Raw genomic sequence first — 14,740 nt, forward strand, 5'->3', positions numbered from 1 at the left:
CTAAAGCTTTAGTTAAGGACACTGAAATTTGAATTTTATATAGTTTTCACATATCATAAAATAGTATTATTCTTTTAATTTTTTTCAACTATTTAAAAATGTAAAACCAGTCTTAACTTTCAGGTCATATAGGTGGCCAGTCAGATTTGGCCCACAGGTTTGAGTTTGCTGATCCTTGCACTAGGGCCCTGTATTATATTATAAAATTATATATCCACATTAAGTTTTATGGAAAGTATTAAAATAGAGGGAAACAGAGCACCATGGGACCATGCAGAACCAATAAACCCAACTTGGAAGAATCTTTACCTTTTCAGACTTTGTATGTAAATCTAAACACATCTAATTCCTTCCAAGAGCAGCCTGGAATCTTTTGCGATTTCAGTGTGTTTCCCTTTGGAAAAAGACAACTTCCTACATGTCAAAAGAAAAAAAAAAAACTTGGAAACTCAAATGTGAAAGACAATTTTGATGAACTAGGCAGAAATAAGGCAGAAGCATATGGTTTAAATTGTACTTAACAGAGACATGTGTTTCAATCTTGCCATTATGAGAAATGTGACCAGTTTTCCTAATGGTTAGTGAGCACTCCTGGGGTTGGGCCCACAGAAGCCTAGTTGAGTGGGTATAGGTGTGTGCAAAGGGACGTTCTGAGTATGGATAACTTGTGTGCATGTGGACGTATGTGCATGTCATGGTGAAACAACACTCACTAATCATTTGCCTTTGGTAAAATATTCTTCTTTCACTTCCACCTGTCAAAGACCATTCTTTTATTGAAGTTTAAATCAAATGTCATGTCCTCTGAGAAACCAGTCCCAATTTCCAGCCACCCTTCCTCCTTTTCCATTCTCCTGTCAGAATTGGTACTTTCTTTGTTCACTCTTACAAGTCCAACTTGGATGATAGCTAAATCTCACAAGATTGGGGCTCTTAAGGTAAGAATAATTTATTTTCTCCTCTTCATAGTATCTTTGCCTCATCTCATACTTGCTACAGGGTAGGCAATAAAAACAATTTGCTGAATGTGGCAAAATGACCTGAATGTATTAGTGACCATGGTTAAATGATAATACTTTAATTTTAAACACCTCACCTGTGTTCAGAAAGGTTTTTAAGACATTTGCATGTTTCCCTGATTGGGGGAGGGTCCCGCTTGGGCTTACAAAGGTTCATTCTCCCATATGACAGATTAAAGAGAACCCTGGTTCTTGGTTGTGCTAACTGTTCTTCCCTTTGGTAGATAGTCACCAGCCTTGCGTTTTTAACAGTAACTCGTGTGCACGCCTACATTCCTGCCTAGCCTGAAACATGACTCACTGGGGCTCCAGCCAAGGTGCTGTCAAGCTGAGGGCCCATTTCTGTGAATGTGGATTCAAGTTTGGGGTGGGAGATGGGGAGGCAGACAGGCTTCCAATGCAGGCTTTGGATGCTGGCTGGCTAGGTGAACCTGGGACAAGACCCTGAATCAGATACCATCAGAGGTCATCTAGTCCAACAGCTTCATTGTTTAAGTGGGAAGGCCAAGGCCCAGGGGGAATTGCCTGGCTCAAATTCACATGGCTTACTACCATAAGAGCTGGCTTCCAACTAGCCCCTCTGTTCCCAGTCTAAGATTCTTTAAAATTACCCAGTTAATTAGTCAATTAACCAAACATCAGTGAGGCCTACCATGCATCAGGGCTTCTGCTGGGCACTGGGGGACCCAGATGAATCAGGCATGCTCTTCGTCTTCTCAGATCCTGCATTTCAGTGGAGGTAGAGTGTAGCAGTAATGGTGCTAGCTTGGGCTTCATATACATTTGGGTGTGAGCTGCACGTCTGCCCTTTTCTGATTGTGGGAACCAGAAAAATGAAATGCGTATGTCCACCTCATAAAGCTGTTGTGCAGATTTAATAAGGTAATTCATGTAAAACCCTTAACATAATGATTATTACCTAGTAAGTGCCCAATAATTTGTAGCTATTGGTTATTATAATGAAGACACTCAACCCTTGGACCAATCAACTGTCTCAGTAACCTTATTTGAAAAGTACAGGATGGCAGGCAAAATATTTGGAGAAAATTGACCTCAGAAATATAGTGCAAGATTAGCTCCCTTGCCTCCGATAAGGTTGATTCTAATCTGTCTATTGAAAAGTAAAAGGTCATTTTCTACCTTTTGCTAGAACTGAGGGTAAGGAGAAGAGAGGGATTGTGGTGATCAAATGAAAAAGAATTTCATCTGTGTGGAAACAGCTGTATTCACTGTATCTCTGGCAAGCTTAGGCTGCATGTAAATCCTGCCACATTTGCTTCTTACTTTTCACAGTGAGACATCATTTCTTTTACAAATAGAGACCAGATTCACATTACCCAGCTGACTGCTGTCCCAGCCCTGCCCTGATTTGGCCACCTCTGGGGCTCCCCCAGAGCTGGGCAAGGGCTCCAGGCTGGTCACTGCTGACTGGTTGGCAGAAGCGGGTCACAGCCTTAGAGGCACTTTTCCGATCTCGTTTATGGCCAGGGTCCCATGGGGTGCAATTCCCCCTGGTTTCATGTGGTGTTGCAATCGAAACTATTGAATCTCAAAATGGAATATAATTAAGGCCAGGTTAATAAAGTGTGTTCCACTCATAGCCAGTAAAGGGTGTCATGTTTCTCCTTGCAGCTTTAGGCAAGGAAACTTAATCTCCAGCTTTGTCAGGGAAGACTGAATCACAGGTGTGTCATCGAGCGGAAAGCCTCTTGTTTTACTTGTTACAGTTACTGCATGGCCAGTCTCATCTTGGTGGATTTGTACTGAGCACACAGAATCCAGCCCATGGCCAGGCCTGAAGGAGAGGTCTTTGTGTAGGAGGACTTAGGGGACTTTCACTGTCTGCTGGATCCTGAAAGCAATCCAGGAGAAGGTACCTTTGAAGTATGGAAGTCCTTGGGAGCACAGGGATGGAAGACTGTGAACAAAAATGAAGGCTCCAGAGTAGCTTCCAGTGAAATCTTCTTAGTCTTGATCTTGTCTTTCTTGCTGATTTGAATCCTTTTCCTTTCCTTTTTTCTTCCACTACTAATTTTTCAAGACAAAACATCACAGGCTTCCCTGACATCCCTAAGTAGAGATTGTTAATGCTTATTAGTGCTCCCTTAGAACTGGAGACTACTGTATCATCAATATTTAACAATTATGGCCACTTACTTTGTTTATTGTGGCCTAGGCTCTGTGCTTCGCACTTGTGTATGTTATCTAACCCAATCCTCTTGACAACCCCTATATTATACATGAGGAAACTAAGGCTCAAAGAGGGTAAATTTCCCAGGGTCACATATTGAATTTATTTATTCAACAGATGTTTATTCAACACCAGTTACATGCCAGGCCCTGGAAGACACATTCCTGAGCAAACAGCCAAAAGATCCCTGTCCTCATAGAATTTATATTCTAGTGGTTTGTGTATGTGTGTGTTTGTGCATAAAAGAATAAACAGGTAAATTATATAGTACGTTAGAAGAAGATCAGTGCCATGGGAAAATGCAAATGTGAGACTGAGCAGGGATTTGAACCCAGAGCTCCTTTATACCTGACACGTTCTTAACCACTCAGCTATGTTGCCTATGGTTCTTGGATCTTCTTGTAATTATCTATTTACTTCCAGACTCCCCCTCCTAGACTGTACATTTCTCTGGGGCAGGACCTTTCCTTAATTAGTTCCCAATCCTGGCAGATAGCTCAATGCCTGGCATGGAGTCAGCATTCAATGAATGTTTGCTCACTGTGTGAGTAAGAGAGTGACCATATGATGACACAAGAATATACCAGAAAGCAGTAATTTCCCAGGAGACTGGCCAGTCCTTGAGGCTGAGCTCTGCCACAAATGTATCCTGTTACTCTAGGCAGTTGTTGGATCCCATAAAATCTGAAAAATGGGAAAAACATAATAACTGTTTTTTGACTTCCTTATAGATATGTCATGAGGATTAATGAGACAGTGCATGCTCAAAGACTTCAGTTTCTTTGAAGAAAAGGACTCGTGTTTTTCTGGCAGTGTGCTCATTGTTCAAAATTCCAGCAAGAACCTGGCATGGTATTTTCAGGAGCGATTGGTCCCAGATAAATAAAATTTCTCTGACAAGGTTTCTAAGCAGGTTTTATGAGCTGCCTCTTTCAGGCTGTGGGCCTGTGTGAGGGTTTGCTACCATTTGGAGCAACTGTGAAAATGTATTTTTCCCCTTTGCCAAAGTGAGCTCTAAATCAGTTCAAACCCAAATTTTCATGGATGTTTCTCTCCCATTGTGGAAGTAAAATGCTGTTTTTTATTTGAGTGAAATCCCATTTGTTGGCTCTAAAAGGGCAGCTATTGGAATGCTTGTCAGCCAAGTGCCAAGTGTAAGTCACCAAGAAAAGTGGCCTTGGATCCATGTTTCCTAGGAAAGAAGGGCTCTGCCATTGGATGGTAGAACTTTAGAAAATGGGAAATCCCAGGAATGTCAAATAGCATGAAAACTAAGCAGGAAAGTTTGGTTTAATTTTCTTTTGTTGCTGACGAGCCAGCACCCCAAACCTGTCCAGTCACTCCCACACGTAGAATGCAAAAGGAGGCCCTCTTGGTATTTTCCTGTTCACCTGACGCTGTGTCCTTAAGCATAATGAACTCGGTTAACTAAAAGCATTGCCAAGATTATATTTGACATTGCTAAATAGGTCAGCAGTGTAACATTTGCTTGATATGGACAATATGCATTCTCAGGAGTGGAGAGCTGTTTCCTGGTGGGGAAAATCCCCTAGTATTACTCAGCAAAGACAGGTGACAGGTAATAAGAGTTTGGATTTCTCTGGTGTCTCTTCTCTTAAGAGTTCAAAGGTCTTTCTTCTATTGTGTTGGCCAAAAAGTTCGTTCGGGTTTTCCATACGGAAACCCGATACTTTACCTTGGTCACTTCTATAGCTCTGTTGTGAAGGCAGAAGCAGGTGTTTTGGAGAAAGGAAAGCTGAGGCACATTTTATTGAGTTGACCTACTTCATGTTAATATTGCTTGACTCAATCAAGTTCAAGTCTCCTGCCTGATACAGTAGCCATTAATCAACTTAGACTAGGCATTGAAGACCTATTATATACCAAGTAGGCTCATGCTAGACACTATATATATGGTAGCTTATTTGATAAACATCATTATTGCTGTTTGCTAGTTTAAATAGATTATCCAAATTGACAAGTAATTTGTCATGCCATTACTTATATACTATTGTATCCAAGTTCAGTGTCTTTGTCTACATCAAGATGCCTCCTTTTACCAATAGAAAAATAGAGTTGGCTCTGATTCTGATAGAGCTATATTGTTGCCTAGGCCTGGGTTGAGATATGGGTGCCTCAGGCAGCTAATTTGGCATTTGCTCATATCAGTATTTAAAATATATATTCTCACCATTTATTTTAGTGAGAGAGGAGAGAAATTGATTTTCTATTAAACTAAATTCCTTTCCCTTTATGGTTAAATTTAAAATGAGTAATTCACTACATGCATGGATGCTAACATAACATTTTAATGTATTTGGCATAGCTGTCCAACTCACAGTTTTTCCATCAGTTATAATTGGATAGTATAAGTCACTCACACTCAGAAGGATAAAGGTAACTTCCAAGAATATAGTTGCACAGTCTCATTCAAAAGGAGTTTAAAAATCGCTTTTTCCCACTTTTCTGTTTCTCATTCTCATTCTCTCTTTAGCTTTTTTGTATGATTTACTGAACCAAATGGCTTCTTTGGAAGCCTATTAAAGGGATTAAAATTTAAATATTACACAAAATCACTTGTTGCCAATAAATGGCATGACCCCAGGTATGATTTGGTTTTAGATTTTCCTCTGGCTTCCAGGAACAAACAATTGGCTGGTCTCAGGCTTGGTGGCCTGGTACTTCTTGCCCTGAGCAACCTCCATCATAAAACTAATCAACAGCGATAGGGTGACCCCAGTGAGCAGTGGGTGTAAGCTTCCTAATTGAGGGTGCTCTCTATTTCAGTGAGAGCAGAACTAAGTTCAGTTGTGCCAGTTATGTGAGTGGAAACCGGAGGTAACTGCCAGTGGTTTTTGACTTCTTCCCATGACATTTAAAATTTTGTGGTGGAGACTTCTGTTTGTATCCTTAGTCTCATCTTCTCTCCTTCATGAGCACCTAGGAAGACTTCACATTCCAGTCTTCTTGAAGTGAGATAGATTATTGTCTAATTCTGGCCAATGAACATTCAGTGGAAATGATAACACGTCATTTCTGGCTAACGAGTTTAAAAGCAAGGGTGAGTCCGCTGCTCTCTTCCTTCCCTGACAGTGCTGAACCCTGAAGCCATGTTTTAAGATGGTAGTGTCACACCCTGATCGCTCACTCCACTGCCAGGCTGGGTCCCTGAATGACTAGATGGAGCTGAACCTTCTACTGACCTGCATTAGACGTGTGTCAATACCAGGAAAGAAACCTTTGTAGTGTTGTATCCCTGAGACTTGGGGAATCTGTTTGGCATCCTGACTAATACAGTTGGTGTCCTGGGCAGCTACCTGGCTGGCCCACTCCTTTCTCTGATTGGATTTTGTATATCTTTTATGAGTTAATCCCATGTTCCTCTGTTCTTTAGTTATAAAGCGAAGGTGCTTTATGGACAGTCCAGGTTTGGCTTGAATTTTAGTGAACTCTGCAGAGGGATACTTCATGAATTCTGGGCTGATGAGTGCTGCCAACAAGCCATACAATACTCACTCAGTTTCGGGCTTTCAGGATAGGAAGCAGAGGGGGGAGTGAAGGTTGAAAAAAGGAACAGGAAGAAGAGGAGGGAATAGGGCACTGGGAATATAATGAATGTTCTAAAATGATTAGAATTGGGAAAAAAAAGATACAAAGAGGACTAAAGTCTTCTTCCATTGTGGTCATTCATGGAGTCAATCAATGATGCCCTCATTGATTCACTCTTATCTCCCTGCTAAAGTCATTTGCCCAGTACATACATGGTAAGATTTGTTCCAGGCTAGATCCTGAGCTACAGAGAGAGGAAGGACACATGCCTTGGCCTTCAGTAGCTGATATTTTGGTAGGGGAAGCATTCACAGAAAAGGGCATTTGCAGTTCATGGAAGCAGGAAAGCAATATAGAACTTGCAGATGCCACTGCAAGTGGGAGTGAGGGACTTCAGGGTGGAGAGAAGGTTGCTGCCAGGGCAGTAATGTTTTTAGGGACTGACCCAAGGCTTTGAGGTCCAAGAACGTTATCTAGTCAATGTCCCTAGACCTTCGCAAGCTCACTTTCATGCTGAATGAATTCTTCCTTCTCACAGTAGTGATGTAGAAACTAAATGTCAATGCCTGAATTTGTAAGATAGAAAGATACCTTGTAGACACTGTATTAAAGAAGTAACAATAAAAATTTATCACTAATAATTACTGCCACTGTATCGAGGGCTAAGTGCAAAACATTGTGCACTACCTGTGCATTATGTCATGTATTCCCACAACCATCTCATAATGTTGGTGTTTATCTCTTTGTTATAATTTCAGAGAAAAGGAAACTGGGCCTCCAAGAGATTATGTTAGTTGTCTGAGGTCTCTAAGAAAATGGTTGTGTTGGGTTTTGAATACTGTGGAGTTTGGTACCATAGGCCACACTTCTTCACATTATGTTGTACTGCCAGCTTAGCAAGGAGAGGAAATTAATCCTTTAAGTACCTTGGTAAACATGGAAGCAAAGTAAATGGAATTGGATGGCTTGGAGCCACAGGGATCCCTGCTCCATGATAGAACCTCCTCTTCAGTAACCAGAGGGCTGTTATCACTTAGGGTCAGTGTTGGCTACCCAGGCAGGGCTACACAAGCTCTGAGAAGTTATTCTTTTAGGATTATTTTTCTAGACTAGCACATGTCCTCCAGATATGAGCACTTGTTCAGAGAATAGAGTGTCAGAATGTTAACTTCTAACTCTCACAAATGGAACTGTAATAATTATACTTTATTGACAGAACCAAGGCTATATAATACTGCTTGAAGTCCTTTTGAATTACAAAAGCATACAGACCCTCTCCCTTCTCTTCATTAGCTTCTCTTCCACAAGGATTTCTTACCATGGATTGGTTTACATCTTTCTCCATCATTGCATGGTTGTGCTCTGCTCCTCCTGCCTTGAGTTGGAAAGTAAGTCAACTTGGCTTGGAAGATGCTGGTCTCTTCATGCCGTGGGGACTTCCTTGGTTCACTTTTTCAAGGACAACAGGCTGTAAATGAGAACTCCTCTACATAGACCACAGTGCACAGAGCCGAGGTAGAGTCCATGGTAACATGAGAAGGAACTCAGAGGGGTTCCACAGCGGGAGCTGCACCTGGGATGGGCGATGTGGCTGGACTTGGAAAGTTGAGGAAAATTTTTCCAGGAAGAGAAGATGGGAAAGACATTCGTCAGGAGGAGGGGATGGCATGCACAAATCATGGAAGCCTGGAGAATGACCTGAGTGTTCAGGGCAATAGTTAGCAGGTTCATGTGGCTGGAAGTCAGGATGCCTGTGGAGACTAGAAGCTTCTGGAGGCCAGAGGCTGTTCTTTCTGCATATCTAGCAAAGGCTAAACCAGAGTGGATGCTCAATCATAATTTGTTGCATGAACGCTTTGGTGGTTGAACAAATGAAGGAAAAAAAGAAGTCATGGGAAGACCTATGCCCGCCCCTAAACCTCTTACTTTAATCAGTACCCTGTTAGATCTTAATGGGAGCGGGGCCACCAGTGTCGCTCTTTGCTCTTCACCTGTGGACTTCAGGCCTATTCTTAACTGAAAAGGACCTTTTTGTTCACTTTCTCTCCTTTTTGTAGTTATTTCTGTTTATAATTTTAACGTAATCCATCTGCGTTTATTTCTCTTAGTTTCTTTGTTTCTCTATGCAGTGTCTAGTTTTAGTGGAGAAAGATCTAGATTTGTAGTTGGAAGCCTTGGGTTCTAATCCAAAGTTTACTCTTCCTGGCTGGGTAAACTTTTGCAACTCACTCGATCATTTGATGCCTCAATTTCATCGTTTATAAAATGTGAATAATAATGCTTACCTCATAAGAATGTTATAAGGCTCAAATGTACCATGCTAGTGTTTCTCGTTGTATGGTCTGCAGATTTTTGATGGAAAATGAAGGAAACATCCATCTTGTGGCTCTGTGAGTGTGGAATGTTAAGGTTGGACAAAATATATGCAATTCTCAAACCTTTAATATGTTAAAATATCTTATGATCACCAAAAGGGGAGGATGGTGGGTAGAGTGTATAAAATGCAATATTTTGGTGGCAGGCGCTTTTTATTGCCTACGTGATACCCTTTCCCATTTTCTTCTTTGCTGTAAGAACCCCTACTTCTTCTGGTGTCAAATATGCGCAGCTCCTTTGCAGCTGGTCTTTGGCAGTTCAGGGCTTGGTACTATAACTCTTACTGTTATCTCTGCTCGTACGGACTGCAGGTAGGAGGTGATGTTTGAGTGGGGCCTTGTGGGATGAGTAGGAGCTTTCACAAAGCACGGAAGTGGAGGTAGGGAACTCTGTGCAGAAGGCACAAGGCCCAAAACAGCTTGTGTGTGAGAAGGGCCCCAGCTTACTCAGACCCTTGTCCTGGGTCTGAGTAATGGAGCGTTATGAAAGCAAGGGGTTAGAGGGAAACAACATAAATCATTAGCTTCCTCTTCTCCAGTGACATCATTATTTGCTCACAAGATCATGCTCTGTGACCTCCCTCTATTATAACTATGTGCTGTGTTTGGGAAACAGGGCTTTCCCCAGGCTAACTTCAGACATGCTCTAATTCTCCTTGCTGAAATGCACAGGGAGCAACTGGGAGGAGCAGCTCTCCAACAATAGTGAAGGCGTTCTTTGGTCTTAATTCTTCCACTCAGACACTCTTAGGTGCTGCCCCTGGGAGGTGGGGGTGAGTATCTCCCAGTGGAATAGGGCACTGTGAGCTCAAGCCTGATGTTAGCAGCAGCAACCACCATGTCCATGGCCTTTGGTCCCTGTGCCTAAAGGTGGACAGCTTTATAGAAAAATATTAACACAGCAAGCAGGTGGGGATGACAAGGGCTCCCGAGAGACAAGTACAAAAGCAAGATTATGCCAAACAGACCCCAGAGGCTACTGACACCTGGGTTGAAAAGGAAAGGTGAACTTGGGTACTCTAGAGCAAACTAAAGGAGATTCACTCTGCTTCTGCAGGTGTACCCTTGGACTTCAATCATCAAATCTATTTCAGAGGGAATTTGTCCCACTCCACCGAATCTGAGTCAGGTGTCCTCCTCTGGGCTAACTCATACCTCAGCCCGTGTTGTAATAGACACCTGCCCTGTTCTGCTGCTCCCTTCACAAGGCTGTGGGCTAGGGCCCTCTTCACACTGAGGACTTGTGCCTCAGTTTCCCCAGTACCTCATAAAAGAAATGCCCAATGAATGAAGGAATGCATTTATTTTAAACATTTCAGTGGTGTTCAGGCCCAGTTTCCTAGGTTTAATATCATAATCACCACTCTCCACACTCTTTTATTAATTAAAATTACTACAATTTTAATTTTTAATGTATGACTAGCTATCATATTGAGAAGACCAGTTCCACCCCAGTGTTCATTACAGCACTATTTACAATAGCCAAGACATGGAAGGCAACCTAAATGTCCATTGACAGAGGAATGGATAAAGAAGATGTGGTACATATACACAATGGAATATTACTCAACCACAAAAAAATGAAATACTTCCATTTGCAGCAACATGATGGAGCTAGAGATTATCATACTAAGTGAAGTAAGTCAGACAGAGAAAGACAAATATATCATATCGCTTTTATGTGGAATCTAAAAAACATGAACTTATTTACGAAACAAAACTTATTTTGTTTAATGAACTTATTTACAAAACAAAAACAAACTCACAGACCTTGAAAACAAACGTATGATTACCAAAGGGAAAAGGTTGGGGGGAGGGATAAATTAGGAGTCTGGGATTAACATATACACACTACTATATATAAAATAGCTTATCAGTAAGGATCTACTGTATAGCACAGGGAACTCTACTCAATATTCTGTAATAATATATATGGGAAAAGAATCTGAAAAAGAATGGATATATGTATATATATAACTGAATCACTTTGCTGTACACCTGAAACTAACACAAAATTGTAAATCAACTGTACTCCAATATTAAGTAAAAATTTAAAAAAAGACCAGTTCCTTCACTACTTATAATAAGCCAAGGGTCACCCCATTGTTTATGTCTGTCATGCCCTGCTTTGGAGAAGGTGTACAGTTGACAAAGGCATTTCACACACAGGGTTCCAAAGTGGTTCTCACAATATCCTTAGTCCAAGAAGAAGCTGTCATTCTGTTTGTAGGCAAGGCACCTGAGGCTTAGGGAGACTAGTGGCCTCTCCTGCTCAACACTGTGGGTGTGTGGACAGCTGAGACTTGATTCCCCCTTCTCCTAAGGCCCCGCTCAGTAGGCCTTCTGCTTCATTTGCTGACTCACCCAAGTCAAGGGTGGTTATTACACATTTATTCCTTTAATAATAAAGGTGACTAATTACCAATTTTCTCTGTCTTGATGGTTTGAATCCTTTAACGGGCAAATAAGCTGCTTTACAGAAATGCACCAGAAGGAAAATTATTGCTCTTCTTTAAACTAAAAAGGAAGTGATTATTATAATCATGGTGATGATGCGGTCAGGCTCTCTTCCATTCCCCCAGCAACGCTTGATGCCTCACTGTTTATACATCTTCAGATGTTCTTCCTAAGTCTTCCCGTGTGAGGTAATGTTGCTTACAACCTTGGAATCTCAGTGAGAGAATATGGTTTGAAAATAAAATGTAAAAGTATTTTCTTCTCAAAATTTAGAAGATTGGGATGAGGGAAAGATCAAATACTTGAGTAAACATGGCAGAGCAAAACAGTTAAAACACATTGTAATTCTGGGATTTTTTTTTCTTTTTGACATTTGTCAGATTCCTCATTTTATGCTCATGCTTGTTACTGAACATTATTGCCTCTGAATGTCCTGATCACATGCTGAAACCAACCTGACCATCCAGCATGAAATTTTTACCTAGGATTCAAGAGATTAGGTGAACCCTGTTTCAGAGCTCCGTGCCAATTTCTGCACTCGCTTTGGGGTAACAGATCTAGAAGCAGAAGTTAACAAACTGCTTTCCATTTTTACTCCCCTAAAGGATTAGCCCCTGCCTTCATCCCGAGGGCCCCTAATGTGAAGCTTTAGAGATTGCTTCTGATGCTATTTTCTATGTGCTATTTTCTGGGTGAAACCAGGGGTAAGCACTTTTGAAGACCCATAAAAGCTGTGTAGAGTCCTCCCATTCCTCAGGACTCTGAACTGTCAGCTGCTAAGGAATATGCAGTTTGAAGTCATTTCTATTCCCAAGCCTGACTTCCCTTCAAGGAGAGGAGAAAGAAGTCCTCTTGGGCCCATGTTGGCGACCAAACTTGGGAGCGGTAAGGCCCCTCTTCCCTCAGGTGGCCTCCTGTGGATGGAGAACCTGAGCCCCACCGTGAAGCTGAAGCTGGCAGTCACTCTCCAGACCTCCCTGGCAGTTCAAGGGATCCGTCAGCTGCCGAGCATAGTGTGCCATGGGAACCCTCCCAGCAGCTTTGATCCCAAACCACGTGTGTTTTCGGATTGGCTTGTAGTGGAAGGAGCGTAATAAAATCAGTGAGGCCCAAAGCACCCAGGGAAATGGTAATCCTTTGTCTCTTCGAGCCAAGGGCAAGGAACCTCAGGGCTCAGAGAAGCCTTGATGGCTGTCCATTCCATCCTCCCATGGCCCACCATGTGGCATCTGGCTTGCACACCTCTACAGGTAGGGAGTGCTCTGCTTGATCCCTCTCTCCTCACTCATCCCATCCCATCCCACCCAGAAGCAGTCTGACTCTCTGAAAGTTCTCCATTCAATTCAACAAAATCCAACAAACCTGTAGTGAGTGTGTACTCCGGGCCAGGCACTGTGTTAAGCACTGGGGATGTGGCAGTGAACTCCCAAGATATCTACCCCTAAGTGTCCCAAACGCAACCCTCCTACTTCTTCCTCCCTTCTACAGCTGTGCTCATATTTTTTTTTTTTTTTAAAGATGAGTGGTAAAGCAAATATTTTATTCAGATCTCTCTGCTTCATTCTGTCTCCCCTCTTCCTTCCCATCCTCTATTCTTTTTTTTTTTTTTATACAATCATTTTTTTTAAACTTTGGATTTATTTATTTATTTATTTATTTATGGCTGTGTTGGGTCTTCGTTTCTGTGCGAGGGCTTTCTCTAGTTGTGGCAAGTGGGGGCCACTCTTCATCGCGGTGCGCGGGCCTCTCATTATCGCGGCCTCTCTTGTTGCGGAGCACAGGCTCCAGACACGCAGGCTCAGTAATTGCGGCTCACGGGCCTAGTTGCTCCACGGCATGTGGGATCTTCCCAGACCAGGGCTCGAACCCGTGTCCCCTGCATTGGCAGACAGATTCTCAACCACTGCGCCACCAGGGAAGCCCCTATTCTTTTTTTTATAAATGTATTTATTTGTTTATTTTTGGCTGTGTTGGGTCTTCGTTTCTGTGCGAGGGCTTCCTCCAGTTGCGGCGAGCGGGGGCCACTCTTCATCGCGGTGCGCGGGCCTCTCACTATCGCGGTCTCTCTTGTTGCGGAGCACAGGCTCCAGATGCGCAGGCTCAGCAGTTGTGGCTCACGGGCCCAGTTGCTCCGCGGCACGCGGTATCCTCCCAGACCAGGGCTCGAACCCGTGTCCCCTGCACTGGCAGGCAGATTCCCAACCACTGCGCCACCAGGGGAGCCCCTGTGCTCATATTTGAAAACAGAGATCATGTCCACAGGTTCTAGTCTTCTTTGCTGCAGACTTAACATCCTGTGTCCTGTGCTTCTCTCATGTTCCTCTTTGTCTATATCCTCCTGAAATTTGCATCTAGAAGGGAACACATAAGGCTGGCCTAGGATGGAAGGGGTGTTGCTGGACTTTATAATATGGCCCTACAGCAAGATGGTGCCTTAGCCAGTCATATCTCAGAATGTGGATCACAATATTGATTATAGATGGAACTGAATTTGGGATACATATGAGAAATATCAGAAAGAAATCTCCCACCAGTCTGACACCCCATTATTCCCAACTCCTTTGATATCTTTTATAATTGCCTTAATAGAAAAGTCAGTGATCAGTCTCCAGGGGCTTTCTGAGCATGCTCTGGGTTCCTGCTGGGAACCTCTTCCCAAGCAAGGATCACAGAGTTATAAATTCCTATACTTTAGGCCCCAAAGGCCCTCCATTCACAATGTTCCCCAGTCTGCTTTGCCCTAGAATCTACTCTGTCTTCCTCATAAGTACCTCCTATGTGCATGCAGGGCTGGGGCTGGGAGGAGGGGTTAAAGGAGTAGTTTCGCTCCACCCCTCTCTCCATATAGAGCAATTCTGAGCACCTGGACGCTCCTGCCCTTCCTGGCTGCAACCACACCGTGGATTCACTGGACTACTGGCTCTGCTCTGTGACCTCCTGCTTCTGAGAGGGAGATGGTTCTTTCTGACCCTTTTCTCTGCCTCAGGTGGTCTGGCAGGGAGCAGGAGAGTGTGTGTGGGGTGGTGGGCAAGGTGGTACCAAGGCTCCATGTCTGGTTCCTCCCAAGCACTCAGTATAGTGCTCAGCACACAGTAGGTGCTCAGTAAATTTTTACTGAATGAATGAATGAGTATTAAGTAACTGATGTT

The 14,740-nt window shown here is 42.9% G+C and overlaps 2 long non-coding RNA genes across 4 annotated transcripts in view; both read left to right on the forward strand.

Annotated features, from left to right (window-relative positions):
* LOC309665097 overlaps positions 1-14,740 on the forward strand; it is a 914,413-nt gene that overhangs the window by 169,021 nt on the left and 730,652 nt on the right. The window lies entirely within an intron of this gene.
* Positions 1-14,740, forward strand: part of LOC309665080 — a 267,884-nt gene that overhangs the window by 57,977 nt on the left and 195,167 nt on the right. The window lies entirely within an intron of this gene.

This window comes from Balaenoptera physalus (assembly GCF_965194825.1).
Source record: "Balaenoptera physalus genome assembly, chromosome: 7".
NCBI lineage: Eukaryota > Metazoa > Chordata > Mammalia > Artiodactyla > Balaenopteridae > Balaenoptera > Balaenoptera physalus.